General features: G+C 34.5%; 1 protein-coding gene across 2 annotated transcripts in view; it reads right to left on the bottom strand.

Annotated features, from left to right (window-relative positions):
- Positions 1-15,220, bottom strand: part of CMC1 (C-X9-C motif containing 1) — a 90,964-nt gene that overhangs the window by 50,706 nt on the left and 25,038 nt on the right. The window lies entirely within an intron of this gene.

The following is a 15,220-nucleotide window of genomic DNA, read 5'->3' as shown; positions in this document are numbered from 1 at the left end:
ATCTCACTTACATCAATGGACAGATCGTCCAAACAGAACAGCAACAAGGAAACAATGGCTTTGAATGACACATGAACAAATGAATCTAACAGATATATTCAGAACACTCCATCTTAAAACAGCAGAATATGTATTCTTTTCAAGTGCACACAGAACATTCCTCAGAACAGATCACATATTAGCACAAAACAAGCCTCAACAAATTAAAAAAGATCGAAGTCATACCATCCATCTTTTCTGAGCACAACACTATGAAACTAGAAGTCAACCACAAGAAAAAAATCTGGAAAGACCACAAACAAATGGAAGTTAAATAATACGCTACTAAATAATGAATGGGTCAACCAGGAAATAAGAAATTAAAAAGTACATGGACTCAAATGAAAATGAAAACATAACATCCAAAACCTTTGGGATGCTGCAAAAGCTGTTCTAAGAGGGAAATGTATAGCAACTCAGGCCTACCTCATGAAGAAAAATCTCAAACAAACTAACCTTACACATAAAGCAGCTAGAAAAACAAAGCCTAAAACCAGGAGAAGGAAGGAAGTAATAAAGATTAGAGCAGAAATAAATGATACAGGGAAACAAAAAAAAAAAAAAAAAAAAAAGAAAGAAAGAAAAGAAAACAACAGAACTGATCAATGAAACCAGGAGCTGGTTCGTTGGGGGGGGGGGGAAATCAATAAACTTGATAAACCTTCAGCCAAACTTATCAAGAAAAGCAGAGAAAAGGATTCAAGTAAATAAAATCACAAATGATACAGGATAAATAACAATCAACACCACAGAAATACAAACAATCGTAAAAGAATAGTGTGAAAAACTAGATACCAACAAACTGGACTACCTAGAAGAAATGAATAAATTCTTGAAAACATAGAAACTATCAAACTGAAGTAGGAAGAAGTGAAAAATTTGAACAGACATTAACAATGAAAAAAGAAACTGAACCAGTAATTCAAAAACTTCCAAAAGGGGCACCTAGGTGGCTCAGTCAGTTAAGCGTCTGCCTTTGGTTCAGGTCATGAACCCAGGGTCCCGGGATCAGGCCCTGCATCAGGTTCCCTGCTCAATGGGAGTCTGCTTCTCTCTCTCCCTCTCCCGCTCTCCCAGCTTGTGCTTGCTCTAAGAAATAAAACCTTAAAAAAAAAAAAAAAAAAAAAGCCAACAGGAAAAAAAATCACCTCCCAAAATACCAGATGGCTTCACAGGTGACAGCTACCAAACATTTCAAGAAGAGTTAGCATCTGTTCTTCTTAAAACATTCCAAAATATTGAAAAGAGAGGAATACTTCAAACTCCATTCTTTGAGGCCAGCATTATCTGGATACCAATACCAAAGACACCACTAAAAGAGAGAACTAAAAGCCAAAATCCCTGATGAATGCACATGCAAAACACCTCAAAAAAATACTAGCAAACTGAATCCAGTAACAGATTAAAAAAAAAAAAATCACTCACCAGGATCAAGTGGGTTGCAAGGTGGTTCTATATTTACAAATCAATCAACAGGGTACATAACATAAATAAGAGAAAGGATAAGAACTATATGATCACTTCAATAATAGAAAATTGCAGAAAAAGCTTCAGACAAAGTACAACATCCATTCAAGATAAAAATCCTTAAAAAAGTAGGTTTAGATTGAACATACTTCAACATAATAATGGCCATCTATGAAACCATCCTCAGTGGAGCTTTATCCTCTAAGGTCAAGAACAAGATAAAGATGTCCATTCTCACCAGGGCTATTCAACACAGTACTGGAAGTCCAATCCACAACAATCAGACAACAAAAAGAAAAAAAAGGCATCCAAAGAGGTAAGGAAGAGGTAAAACTTTTACTACTTGCACATGACATGATACTACAGAGAAAAACTTGGAAGACTACAGCAAAAAACTGCTAGAACTGATTGAAGTCACAGGATACAAAACCAATGTACAGAAATCTGTTGCATTTCTATCCACCAATAATGAAGCAGCAGAAAGAGCAATTAGGAAATCAATCCCATTTACAACTGCACCCAAAATACGAGACCAGGGAATAATCCTAACCAAAGAGGTGAAAGATCTGTACTCTAAAAACTATAAAACACTTAATGGTAGAAATTGAAGATGACACAAAATGGAAAGATATTCCACGCTCATGGACTGGAAGCACAAACACTGGTAAGTACAAACACTGCCGAAAGCAATCTAGACATTTAATGTAATCCCTATCAAAATACTAACAGCATTTTTCACAGAACTAGAACAAAGAATTCTAAAATTTGTATGGAAACACAAAGACCCCAAATGGACAAAGCAATCTTGAAAAAAAAAAGTAAAGCCGGAGGCAACACAATACTGGACTTTATGTTACAAAGTAGAAGTATGGCACTGACACAAAAATAGACACACAAACCAAAGGAACAGAAGAACCCAGAAATAAACCTACAACTCTATAGTAAATTAATCTTTGACAAAACAGAAAAGAATATATAATGGGAAAGACCTGCTCTTCAACAAATAGTGGGAAAACTGGAGAGCAACAGGCAAAAGAACAAAACTGGACCATTTTCTTACACCATACACAAAAATAAACTCAAAATGGATTTAAGACCTAAATGTGAGACAGGAAACCATAAAAAAATCCCAGAAGAGAACACAGGCAATACCCTCTTTGACACTGGCCACAGCAACTGTTTTCTAGATATGTCTCCTGAAGCAAGGGAAACAAAAGCAAAAATGAATTATTGGGACTACATCAAAATAAAAGGCAACCTACAGAATAGGAGAAGATATTTGCAAATCACATATCCAATAAAGGATTAGTATCCAAAATATATAGAGAGAACTTATAAAACTCAACACTCAAAAAATAATCCAATTTAGAAATGGACCAAAGACATGTACAGACATTTCTCCAAAGATCCAGATGGCCAAAAGATAAATAAAAAGATACTGATCATCACTTACCATTAGGGAAATGTAAATCAAAACTACAATGAGACATCTCACACCTATCAGAACAGCTAAAATAAAAAACACAAGAAACAACGGGTGTTGCTGACGATGTGAGGAAAAAGGAACACTTGTGCACTGTTGGTGGGGGAAATTGGTGCAGCCACTGTGGAAAACAGTATGGAGGTTCCTCAAACAGTTAAAAATGGATCTATCTCATGATCCAGAAATTGCACTACTGGGTATTTACCCAAAGAATAAAAAAATATATATATTTTTTATTGCACCCTATGTTTACTGCAGCATTATTTACAACAGCCAAGCTATGGAAGCAGCTCCAGTGTCCATAGATTGACAAATGGATAAGGAAGACATGGCATATACATGCACTGGAATATTATTTAGTCATACAAAAAGAATGAAATCTCATCATTTGCAACAACACTGGTGGCGCTAAAGAATATTATGCTAAGGGAAATAAATCAATAAGAAAAAGACACACCATATGATCTCACTCATATGTGGAATTTAAAAAACAAAACAAATGGGCAAAGGGGAAACAGACAAACCAAGAAGTAGACTCTTAACTAAAGAGAACAGACTGATGGTTACCAGAGGGGAGGTGAATGTGGGGATAGGTTAAATAGGTGATGCGGATTCAGAAGTGCACTTGTGATGAGCACAGGGTGATAACATGGAAATATCAAATCCCTGCACTGTAGATCTCAAACTATTTTAACACTGTATGTTAACTAACTGGAATTAAAATAAAAAAAGAAAATACTCACAAATGCCTTTCATGACTTTGTGCTGATCTGCATTTCTAGCCAGCAGTGTAAAAACCTGCTTCTCTAAAACCTTGTCAATGTTATATACTATATATGTTTTCTTACCTACAAATACTTTAGCATGGACCTGACTAGAAATCTATACTTGTTTATTTTTTTTCTTATTAAGGAAGTTACACACAAGGAAATAAATCTTAAGTACAGCACTCAATGAAACAAAGTATACACACCTCTGCATCACAAACCAACAAATTAGAGAATATTGAAAAGGACTCTAGTAAGTTCCTTTAAAGTTCCTTCCTGTCCCTCTCCCAGCCTAATGGTGTAACCCTCATTTGGATTAGTTTAGTCTATTCTAGAATATGTATTTTTTAAGTATGTTCTTTCATTTTTCTATTTCACTCAGAATAGTTTGGGGATTCACCTGTGCTGCAGTGTGTTATACAGTAGTTATTCAATTTTATTGCTAAAGAGTATTCCATTGTATGAGTATACCACAATCAAGCTATCCCTTCTCCTTTTGAGAAATACCTGGGTTATTTTCCATTTTTGGCTCTTATAAAAAAATCTACGGTACATATTAGCATACAGAAATGAAACTTATGTTGAAATGATTCATTTCTCCTAGGTAGAGCTGCTGGGTCATTGTGGGCAGGTATGTGGTTATTAGTAAATATTTTCAGTGTTTTTAACTATAGCTATTATGCTAAGTATGCAATTCCAATTACATAAAGGTTGTCCTTAATATATTGTTCTAAAAATCAATGATATTCATCTTTTTAAATTACTTTTTTCCTCTATTGTTTAGAGTGGCTATTTCAATCGATCTAACTTTAGATTCATGACTCCTGCCATTTCTATTCTGAAGTTTCTACATCAGACACAGTAATTTTTAGTTCTAGAATTTCAATTTGGGTCTATTATTTTGAATTCCTTGTTAAGATTTACAGTCTTTTTATTCATTGCAAGCATATTTTCCTTTACATGTTTAAGCAATTACAACAGCTGATTTCATATTCTTCTCTAATTCCAACCTCTTAGTTATCGTGAAATTAGCCTCTGTTGATTTCTTTTGAAAATGGATCAGGTTTTCCTAGAAAAATTTGCACCTAGAAAAATTTGGCATTCTATCATGCGATCAATATCATGTAAAGTGTCTGGATTCTGTGTTTTTTTTCTAAAGAATTTTTTTTTTCTTTTTCACTTAGTCAATTTTATTTACTGACCTCAAAATGTGGGACCCTATCTCTCCTACATCGTATAGCGGGTAGCAGCTCAAAGTTTGGTGAATGAGTAGCTTAACTGAGTGGCTTGGAATTTGCTCCATATGTAGTTTGGGACTGAGCCAGAGACAGAGTTTAGACACAGTATGAGGCTCACTTTCTCTAGCTCCCAACTTGTTGCGATTAATGTTCTTACCCTCCTCTTACACCATCACACATAAATACAAAGTTTTCTAAGTAGTTACACTAAACCCTGTTTTTGGTCCTGCAGACCAGTAAGACTAAAGACTAAAAAACTAAAGTGTTTTTGTTTGTTTGTTTGCTTTGGTCAGAGTTACAGCCATCTTACAAAATGGAGACTCAGCCAGTACTATTCCCTTCCCTCACTGTGACTACCCTCTGACTTCCAACTGCTTTTGTCTACACTCAAACGACTTTATGTTGTTATTTTTACATTTTGGTCATACTTTATAGTTATTTTCTGCAGAGAGACATGCAGAATCATAAGCGATCAGAGCTATCAGGCCATGCCAGAAGTGGAACTTCTCCATCATAAATTTTTAAGACATATAAAGTTTGCTAGTTACACATAATACTGTAGGTATGGTTTGCAATTCACCCACTGAAAGCGAGGGCAAGTATTTTCCATATTTAATATGTATGTAATTTGTCAAAAAGGAACTTTGTGTCCTCTGCTCAATTTTTAAATTTGATATTCACCAATTCCTAACTGGTAGGTCTTTATATATTAAGGATAGCAAACCTTTGTCACATATGTTACAAATATATTTTCCTTATTTAGGATCTATTATGTTTGTACTATAAGACATACAAAAAGTTTGATTTTTTTTTATATTTACAAATACACGTTCATTATGGGAAAATTTTAAAAAATCCATTCTATAAAAATAAAAATCACCTATATCAATTGTCCTTTCTTCCTCCAATACCCTTTTATGGCTGTTTCTTAAAAATCGGGTATACTTCCAGTCATTTGGAAGTCTGTTTAAATTATCTACTGAAATTGAAGTTATATACAGTGTATGACCCAGAAATCCCATTTCTATGCTATAAATTACAGCACATTCATATGATGGTGCTATATAGCAATGAAAATGAAAGAACTGTAACTTCATACAAAAACATGGATAAATCTAACAAATATAATGATGAGTGAAAGAAGCCAGGCACAAAAGATCACATGCTGTATGGTTCCATTTAAATTAAAATACAGGCAAACTAATCTATGCAGTTCTCAGTCAAAATGGTCGTTATTTTGCAGAGCAGGAAAAGGATGGTGATTGGGAGGAGACTGGAAGAACAACAACTTCTGGCAATTTCTATTTCTTGACTTCAACAATAATTACCCATATGTTTACTTTATCATAATCCACAAACTGTACATTTATGATTTGTGCATGTAGGAGACAAGAAAGCTTAAAGTAATGTTTTCATTTTGAAGACTGAAAAAGCTATGCAGATTACAAAGCCTATGATCCACCTTCTTCTCATGTTTCAGATACTTACTAAATTTTGGATGTATTTACTTTTTTCAACATATATTTATAATTGTGCTAGAACTACACCATGTACAGGATTTTATATAATGCCCTTTCACTTAGTGATGTGAGCATATTAACATTTTTTAATGATCCTTCATAGACTCAACTATTAGTTACCACATATTTTACTGAGTGATTTCATAAGAAGATATAAGGTAATGAAAATAAAAATGTTTCAATTCTAGTAAAAAAATCAAAGTAGATATTGTTAACTGTTAATTATAAAAATAAAGAAAACACTCAATTTCAAAGCATAAATCAAATTCTTATGCTGCATGAGTATGGCTGCATTTTTAACAAGTAAATGGTTTATAGTTTGCATAGGTATAGAGCTATAGCTCTAAAGAGTGCCATAGGAAATATCAGAAATGTTCCCCAAAAATGAAATAAAAACTCAATCACTTAAGCTACAGGAAGAAAATAACGTTTCCATTTTGGTGAAGTCTGTGATAAATAATACATAGCACGCACAATCCAGCAACAGGAAAGTAGTAACTAAAAATAAACTAGCACATATGCAAAGCATATCATCACTTACCAAATCTACCACCCAAGACAGACATAGCTAAGTGATCTAATGACATGGTTTTTGATTGATCCCCTTATAGTATGGTAGGCAACCACTTCCAACTGCTGAAAGTCAGCATAAAGTTTATTTGCTATCTTTGACATAGTTATATGGCATGTTATTGGAAGAGCACTAAACTGGGAACTAAGATACCTGGATTCTGACACCAACTGTGGTTTTTTTTTTAAGATTTTATTTATTTAACAGACAGAGATCACAAGTAGGCAGAGAGCGAGGAAGAAGCAGGCTCCCCACTGAGCAGAGAGCCCGACGTGGGGCTCGATCCTAGGACCTTGGGATCATGACCTGAGCTGAAGGCAAAGGCTTAACCCACTGAGCCACCCAGGTGCCCCCCAACTGTGATAATATTAACGCATCACACAATACTTAATAATCTATTATGGTATGAGACCATATCCTCACATTCCTCTCTGTACTTGGCACCATTAGTTTCTCCCTTCGAGTACTGAGGTATAGTTTGTTAAATTAACAATCAGTGTAGTTATGATTTGCTCTGGAAGGAAATGGCCTATGTGGAACCTTAAAGAAAAACCAAGAAATAAAAATGTCAGTTTTTGATACCAAAACCACTGCATTTGCATAAATAGTCTACTCCTATGTTTCCCTTTAAAACTGATTACTTTTTACTACTGCTTAATGCAGTATTATTAATATAGTGGCTTCAAATTTAGATGTCTACTAGGCACCTCAGAGTTAACATGTCCAAAACTAAACTCTTACTCCATCAATCACCAAAAACTAAACTAAACTAGTATTTCTTCACACAAATTCTGCCTCATGTCTGGTAACTACAGTCCCATCCTTTTACTTGTTCAGGACAACTAATAGGAAGCTCTCTCTTTCCTGTTGCCTCTACCTTCAATGTAGGTCTTGGATGCGTTCATCCTCATCCTCTCCGCTGCTATCACCCTTGTAATCCCCATCACGTCCTTAAACCGCAGCACCATTCTAGCATGGCCCTCACTCAACTTTGTCTCCAGATCACTTATATTTACTTATAATAACCTACAATATTTACCTCCCTCCTTCAGTGAAATGTAAGGTCTGTAATGATAAGAATTTCTGTTTCATTCCCTGTCCATGTAACAATGGCTAGGAAACAGTAAACATTTCTGACTATGTTGCATATAACCCTAAGGTTCCATTCAAGTGCATAAGGGAACCTGAAAGTTCTTTTCTGCTTATAAAAATAGATCTTCAGCGGCACCTGGGAGGCTCAGTCAGTTAAGCATCTGCCTTCAGCTTAGGTCGTGATCCCAGGGTCCAGGGATTGAGCCCTGCCATTGGGCTCCCTGCTCAGCAGGCCTGCTTCTCCCTCTTCTGCTCCCCATGCTTGTGCTCTCGCTCTGTCAGGTAAATAAAATCTTTAAATCTAAAATAAAATAAAAATATATCTTTGGTGATATAGTAATTAGATAACACTAAAATATATGCAAATAGTACAACTGAATGCTAACAACTGAATGCTAGACAACCAATATGTTAAAATATGATGCCAGATAAACTTATTTCTGGGCCTCGGATCAAAATTTCTCTCATAGCTGTTTAATTGAACAATATTCCAAAAATCTGAGTAAATCATAAGAAATCATTACTACTTAGATTACTACATTATATGATTTAGGATTTAGTCTTTATTTTGTATTCCTCAAAAAGAAAGCCAGAAAAATGAACTGGAAGAGGAGATACATACTAGGCTACATCTGTAATCTATAATATCTGATTTATAATTTGCTTCATGAAAATAATGCAAGATTGTTTCTACATGTTGGCTCTGTAAATGTGATAAAATTAAACATACTACAATAAAATGCTGTCTTTATCTGTTTTATACATTATAGTTCCAACCAAATTCTAGCCCTCTGTAAAAAGGAACTGATTATTTTTTAAGTGGTTCTAAATCTAAATGCATTCCAGAGTTTTGTACAAACCAGATTTCCCCCTTTATAAATTACCCCCCTTTCCAATAGACAAGATTCCTCTAAGAATGTATTTCAGTCAAAATATAATTACTTGTGGGGTGCCTGGGTGGCTCAGTGGGTTAAGTCTCTGCTTTGGCTCAGGTCATGATCTCAGGGTCCTGGGACCAAGCCCTGCATGGTCGGGGGAGGGTCCTCTGCTCAGTAGGGAGCCGCTTCCCCCTCACCCTCTGCCTGCCTGACGACTTGTGATCTGTCAAATAAATAAATAAAATCTTTTTAAAAAATAACTTTATATATATTTGTGAGTATTTGCACGAAGTTAACCAGTCATCTGCTTTATCTTGAAAGAATGTCAATTACAACTTACGGATCATCAGTTAAGTGAAATGTGATGTTGTACTTAGGTTTTGTAAACAAGGGATGGTACTGTTTCAAGCCCATATTTAATTTTGGATTAATTTCTCAGAAGATAAAAGAATTTAAGACTATTACAGCAAAATCATTGAAAGGTCAGGCCTAGGAAAGCTGGGATATAATAAAAACTTGTTAATGAAGTAAACAAAGAAGAATAAAGAAGTTAGTTCATATATTATTTATTCATCTTAACAATATTCCTAAGTTTCAAGTCACAAAAGTTTCAAGTAGACTTTTCACACTTAGACCTTCAAAAATAAGTTGCATAAATTACGTTTGAGATATTAAATTCATCTGCCCTGACAAAACTCCCTGCTAATGTAGTCATTTAAAGAGTTAGCATTTACAGATTTAACTTACTTCAAAAACTCAAAGAGACTACACCTCTCTCTGTGGGAAGAAAACTAGCCAATTCATTCAAGAGTACTTATGTAGGTCATAATTACAAAACTGCCCTGTTACGCAGAAACAAGGCAATCATGATAAGCCATTAAATCCTACAATACAGGTATGAATTAACAAACATAACGGAGAAGCACTATGATCAATAAGTAATGACCACCATATACCTTGCTCAGTCATTTTAAAAATAATTCAGCTGCATTTGTCAGATATAGGTCTATTACTCATAAAGTCATGACATCAGGCCTGAGAGGCATACACAAGTACTTACTGGCAATTAATTTGTATTATGTCCATGTACAGAAAGGGGTGAACACGGCAGGCCTGATGCTGTTATCTTTAGAAAAGCCTGTTTGGAAGGTTGGCCTAGCTGGTGTCTGACAACTTGGATTTTGGGAGTGTTCCCACCGTTCCCTAATTGCTAAGAGTGGCTCACTGTGTCTAAACTGTTTGTGCAAACCATATGGTTTATGCTGAACACCTGCTTTCCTTCTGGGAGTCTGAAATTTTGGTAATGCTAACCAAAGGATGCCTGTATGACCAACTCCTAATAAAAACTCTGAGGACTAAGTCTCTAATGAGTTTCCCCAGTACACAACACTTCACACATGCAGTCACAATTCAACACTGGAGGAATTAAGCACATCCTGAGTGACTGGGAGAGGGCTCTTGGATGCGTGTGCCTGGTCTCCTCCATTTCATGTGCCTTTTCCCTTTGGCTGTAAGAAACCTTAGCCATGAGTGTAAATACACGATGAGTCCAGTGCAGGGCCAAAAGAAGAACTGCACTTTCAATCTCTCTATATTTCTTAATGTATGTAACATACTCTTTTAACAATATCCATCACACCTGGTGATTTTACATATTTGACCCTCCTGAGTGTTAGTTAACACTGATGAACTGTTCAATGGCAAAAATATATGTAGTGGTAACAGCACCACTCAAACAACAAAGGGAAAGTTTTTGGCAGGTTCAAGTAACACAGTCGGATAAAAGATGGATTTCTTTGACCATGCACAGTCTTCGGTCCTCCAGTTTGTTTTAATAAAGTTTTGATAGTTTTCCACCTGTAAACATCCTAAAGGATATCCAAAGCATTCTTAATTTGATTTTTTCCTGTCGGTTCATATTATCCTTGGAATTTATAAAATGTAACATATTTCATTGCATGTGACTGACAGAAGACGACAGATACTCTGTTTGCTACAGCTCTGCAAGGTCTCAAAGAAATGAAGAATCTGTGCTTCCTTATGGTTTACAGAATTCCTTTAGAACTAACTGTTACCACCTATTGGGCAAAAGATCAAAACAGACTCAGAAGAAGACATTATACAAAAGAAACCTTAAAATAAGATTAAAAAAAAAAAAAAAAAAAGGAGTTAGTGAGCAGTAGATATATCTAGGTTAAAGAGAGCTCCAGGCCATCCCCGATGACAGAGTACTTCTTTGGTCTTGATGTGTCATAGCAAGAAGAAAAAAAAAGTTATTTTTAAAGTTAATTTCGTTATTCAATGTGGAAGCTTTATATCAAATGTCAACTATGCAATTCAGAAAAAGCAACAAAATATAATGAATTTTTACAAAGCATCAATTCAGTGATTCTTCCTCTCATGGACTATTTCCAGAAGAAAAACTGTAACACGAGAATGCATAGTTTACATATGTGCATATTCTATACAATGTATATATGACAAACTATACACACACACACACACATATACACAGACAACATACAGTATAGGTGACACAATATTACTAACACAGAAAATATAAATTAAATTAGCAGAGTCAAACACATGGAAAAAATCACAGAATGAAAAGTAACCTCCAGAGGTCATCAAACCGTCTTCCTAAAACACCACAAGCTGGTAACTCCCAGATCCAAGAAAAGCAATGATTCCACCATCACACTTGATGAAAAAGAATTTCTGTTTTGGCTTTTAGAAAATGGGAGACCTGGAGAGAGCCATGACATTCTAGAATTTTCCTTCAGTTTCGTTCCCAACATTGTCAGTGTTCATTGTGTTAATATCTAAAAATACACTGGTAATTTTAGTGGCTCTATTCATTGCCAGTATCACTGGCAAAAGAATACTATAAAGTTTAGTTTTCTATCTCAACCAACTGATCACTTGCTTTTCTGTTGATGTATACTCTACCAACAGTTAATCTTATCTGAGTGTACATAATAACAAGATCAGCATTCTCAGTTCTGTATCTAATCTCTAAGTCAAGCCACCTTTACTCATCAAATCAAGGTTAAATTCCAAAAGAAAAAGGTAATGGGTACTATTTTTCTATATAAAAAAAAACCAAAATGCAAAAAAGCATATTTTATAAAGACAAAGATTATTAAGTTGACACCAGTTTAATACAAGTACTGCTTATTTGTTACCCAGAAGCTGAGATTTTCTTGTTTCTGGTTATAGTTTTCATTACTTGAAATGACAAGTTATTGAGACTTTATAAACATTCACTGTAGAATAAGAATCATGAATTATAAATAAAAATTAAGCTTTAGAAGCATTAAGGCATGTAACAATGAAACATTCTAAATGTTATCAGCTACTTAAGACAAATTTTAATTGTGTTTAAACATAAGATGAAATGTGCAACTCAGACTAAATCAGTGTAGAGTAAAAACCAATAGTGTATATACAGATAATGAAGGTATTGCGGAAACTGGTTAAAAATTATAATGGAGAGAGAACTAGTAAGAATATAGCAACCTGGCTGAAATTGATATTCATTAGGGTACTCTTCACATCAATAGGGAGCATTTGGACTCTGTGGTCTTTATCAGTGTCCCAGCTGGTAATGGTTGAAGGTTAATGCCTTACCCCATTCTGTTCAATTTTCTATCCTAATTAGCCCTCCAAATCTATAGCTGTGAGCACCAAGTGTCTGTGCTCAAAAGAAACTAATTAATGCTAGCAAATTAGATCAAGTCCAAAGATCCAACAGCCAAACTCTTAGTTAAATGCTCCTTGTTAATAGGAAGTGTAGCTGTCAATAACTGCTGTTGGTGACTATAATGAGGCATCCTTCTTTCATTGAAAGTGATTTCATTTCTCTTTGTCCCTGCAAAAGCTGTTCCATTCCCTTCACAAACCTAAGTTGCTGGCAGTCTGACCCAGTTCTTATGATCAGCTGGGATGAAATGACATGCAAAAAATCAAACAGAAAAGCTTTCGTACATAATCAGGTTTAAGGCATTTAGCAGAAAGTCAGAACACTTATTAAAATTCCTGTATCTTTATCGAAAAACTATACAGTGAGCACACACAATGCTTTTATATAAAAATTCTATAATTATTTAATAAAGCAAAGGCTATAATTAGTAAATAAACTACAAGGTGAGTATCCTGATTCTAAATTACATCTTATTGTTCAGTTCAAATATAGATCTGCTGCTGCTGAACACCAATGTATGTTCTTGACTAAACCACATGGTTAAGCAAGAATACTAAAGAGTATTGTTTTATAAAATAATTTTAGATTCTATAACAGTATTAGACCATATGGCCTAAAAAAAAAAAGTCAATATATGATTATCTATAAAAGATTCAAATATTCAAAAAATCTATTGTTATACCATGTTCTAACAGGGACAAATGCATTGAAAAAACCCAAGCAGATCTCAAATTTTAAGATGCTTTCAGTCTTCAGAAGATTTTAAGTATATTTTAAAAAAATTTAACTAAGTCAACATCCTAAAAACAACTTAACTTTTGATAAAGCAAAAAATAAACATTTTTTCTGTACCACTCGTTATATGATAGTTGTGCAACACAAACTTGTATTTTGTTATACTCTATTTCTTTTGTTTTTTAAAAAAACCAAAAACAGTTTCATTGTTTTATGAGTTAGCAAAGGCAGTTCTGAAACCCAAACCCAATTCTTCTGCATTTTCATCTGAATCATGTGAGTAAAAACTCAATCTATAATTGAGTTAGCTAGCTTTTTTTCATTCTGGATATCAGAATAATGTGTTAAAAACAGAATAAATACAACTCATATTTATAACTTTGAACCAATATATCAGTAGCAAGTAAATCTTCCTGGTAGTAAAAATTTAGCCCTGTAATTCCATTACACATTGTTAATTTTTATCCTCCCTCACCTGGGTCAGGAGATTATATATATATAAATATATATATGTATATTATACACATACACATATATATACGTATATTATACACACACACATACACACACACACACACACACATTTATTTACTTATTTTAAAGTTCTGAGGGAAGTGGAGAATTATCTCCAGGCTATCCGCATGACACCTGCCAATTCTAGCTTTGCAGTGAACCCAGCCTGCAGGTGGCAATGGGTTAGTTACTCCTGATACCTGGGGGTATGAGTGCAAGGAAGGTGCTCTGATTAAACAACTAATTCACAGTGAAAGCAAAACTAGTATCATAGACTAAGTAATTACTGATAACATTATTTATGGATAGATTTAACTTAAATCTTATGAATGAATCTGAAACTGAAATAGGGCACAATAAGTCATCTAACAAACAGAAATGACCACCACACTATGTCCACTGTGAGAATTACTCTTCTTTTATCGCTTCAATCCAAGGATTTCAGAGGTCATTCTCAAAGAACAGCATCAGAGGGACAGAAATGTTCCCGGCATCCAAACATTACTGACACAGTCCCAAAACTACAGATGACACAGCCTGGCTCCCTATAGAGAAACTTGCTGATGGGAATCACAGGCCATCATCCTCACAAAGAATCACTGAAGTCCCTCAAGGAAGAATACTACAGGGAAAAGTGAAGAAGTGGAGCCAGAAAAATGGTGTACATCAGCAAAAATTTTACTATTACCTCTTTTAGATGGCCATTTCAGGGATAGATTTGTTTCTACAGTAATACTGTCATCTGCTTTTCTAATGACCCCCCCCATCTATGGCCTCAGTTTTCACCTTCCACTGCTTTGTTTACATGTTTTCACTAAATTTTATATATTAATCAACAGCATATCTTCTAGATGTACAGAATACAGGAGTATCCTGCATTAAGAAACATTTTCTAAACAAAACATACATATGTGGGTGCATTCATTCACATAAATATCATCCTAAAATATAGAAAAGTAAAAAATAAAAAGACTCAATGGAATCTCAGTAGTACTTACAGTAACAATTCAGTAATAGACAATGGCAATGAAGAAAATCATCTTAGAATATAGAAGAATGTTGATGAAGAAAAAACAGGTACATGTTACATTTGAGGTTTCTTCTTTCCCTATCAAAATCACCGGAATAACTTGTTTCTCTAAAATACTAATAACCAAGTTTCTCTATATATGTTAACTGTACTCCTGGGAAAAAAAATTTTTTTTACTAGTAAT

The sequence above is a fragment of the Neovison vison genome, chromosome 6, assembly GCF_020171115.1.
Source record: "Neovison vison isolate M4711 chromosome 6, ASM_NN_V1, whole genome shotgun sequence".
Lineage (NCBI taxonomy): Eukaryota > Metazoa > Chordata > Mammalia > Carnivora > Mustelidae > Neogale > Neogale vison.
This window is presented reverse-complemented; position numbering and strand designations above follow the sequence as displayed.